This window comes from Octopus bimaculoides, chromosome 22 (genome assembly GCF_001194135.2).
Source record: "Octopus bimaculoides isolate UCB-OBI-ISO-001 chromosome 22, ASM119413v2, whole genome shotgun sequence".
In the NCBI taxonomy this organism is placed as follows: domain Eukaryota; kingdom Metazoa; phylum Mollusca; class Cephalopoda; order Octopoda; family Octopodidae; genus Octopus; species Octopus bimaculoides.
The window spans coordinates 2474512-2476909 of record NC_069002.1 but is presented as its reverse complement, the minus strand read 5'-3'; positions in this window follow the sequence as shown (position 1 = coordinate 2476909).

Below are 2398 nucleotides of genomic sequence, written 5' to 3'. Positions count from 1 at the left end.
ATATATATACCACCGTTTCTCTCAAAATAAATGTTCGCTTTAATTTCCTCTCAGTAAATGGATACGATAAATAATGGTTGAATCATACGGTTTGTTTAGCTTATTACTTTTTTCGTTTTGTTTTCTTTTTGTGATCTTAATTGTTTTAGTTTATTTGCATATATTTATATATTGATTAGAATTTTTTTGCTTTTGTTCTTCTCTAAATATTTTCTTATTTATTTGCAATCTATTGGTAAATATTACAGCTATGTTTATATACTCGAAGTTCAAATTCCACCGTGGACTAATTCACCAGTTATATCAATAATATATTTTGGATTGTGCACTCTGAAACACTACTAGAATAAAATGCCCTATTAATAGGACAACTCCTGGAATTTGAGCTCCTACCCTGTAAACGTTCACCATGTGACTCCCAAACAAACGTGAAAACCACAAATTGAGAATAGTAGAATAAGATATACGAGTCTTTTATTATTTTTTTTTCTATCGGTAGGAAGCTGCTGATATACTTCGGTTCGGAAAAAAAAAAACTCCAGTATTGGTTTCATCTTTTGTCACAGGGCCAGCAATTTCAGGAGAGGGATCAGGTCGATTACATTGATCTCGGTGCTTAATTAGTGATTATTTTATCGACCCTGAAAGGATGAAAGACAAAATCGACCTCGGAGAAATTTGAACTCAGAACATAAAGACGGACGAAATGCCGTTAAGCGTTAAGGAATGATAATATTGAAATAAATGCCTCTTCTCCACGGGCATAAACAAAGAAATTGATCCAAATGATTTGATGTGCTGTGATGTGATATGATACGCGCTTGGCATAAAACGGCTAATTTACATTTTGAAACCAATAAACATCTTAATTAGATATTCTCTGTTGAAAGACTAAAGTTTTACAGCAATGTAAAGTAATTAGTATCGTAATCTCGTGAATATCATCTTTATACATATAACAGTGTGTGTCTATATATTCGTGTTTTTGTATGTAAAAGCATACTTGCACACACACACACACACACACACACACACGTACACACACACACACACACACACACACAAACGTACACACACATATATATGTACATAGGAGAAAAGTGGATGGGCATGACATGCATTTGCGCCAGTTTTCTGAGAATGAAGAAAGAGAATTTGAATATATGTACTTCTCAAATCTCGGTCACCGATTCTTATGTCTTATATTAGAAACACTGAGCTTGTATGATGCTGCTAGGACCTGTATGACTGTGGAAACCCCAAGAAGAATACAATGGGCATTATTTGACAATCAGCGATTGTCGGTTTGATATACAATTATTATAATCAGTATTACAATGACTATAAGACGGCGAGCTAGCAGAAATAATATAAAGAGACAAAAAAAAGAATGTTTTGCTTAGACTTAAAACTGAGTCCTGTAAGATTCTAGCGTAAATAAGTCATCCTTTACAGTGTTGGACGCATCTGGATTATTTTGTAACGGAGCTTTATATCATGAATCCAAATTCTGCTCCGATGAAGTTTGCCTTTCATCCGCGCACGGTGAATAAAGTTAAGTAGCACTGAAATACTGGCGATCGATTTGATAATCCTATAAAGCATCTTAGAGGAAAAAGGGATTACCATGAAAGTGAAAGACTTCTTGATAGTGTGAATGATTTGCATACAGTAAAACCTTAATGAAACTCATCCGTTAACGTAAAAGCGTCTTACTGGGTATTTGCTATTTGCACTTGTAAATGGAGAGGCTACGTTGGAATAAATCGTCTCTGAGTTAGGCTTAGGCTAATTTGATATCGCCGATAATAATGCATTAATTATTTAATACTAAGGCACGAATCTGCAGGAGTGTCTGGTCGAATGAAAGCCAGAGAAGTTAACGTATTTCTTTCAACGAATGTTTTGCTTTCTTACGTTATTTAGTGCGCTTTTCTCTAGGGTCAGTTCAAAAATGCATGGTGGTCAACATTAATTTTATGCTTTCACAGACGAAGGATAAATATCGCACCAAGACCTAGTTATTATTCCACCTCACCCGCCACTTTATATGCAGAGTGATTTAGATATTTCTTTCACTTTTAAATGATGTAAAACCTTTATATAGATAAGTGAATATCTATCCCTACTTAAATACATGCATGCATATGTACATATTTCTATACCTATATCTATCTATCTATCTATCTATCTATCTATCTATCTATCTATCTATCGATATTATATATATATATATATATATATATATATAAAGTGTAGTATATTGCCACTTAAGTGTGGCTGACCCCTAGGGGTGGATGTTACTGTTGCTTTTAGCCCCAGGAGGACATCTCCTCCAGCTGGCTTATCGACACACGACTGTGTCCTGTTTGCCAAGGGAGTTATCCCTCTCACCACG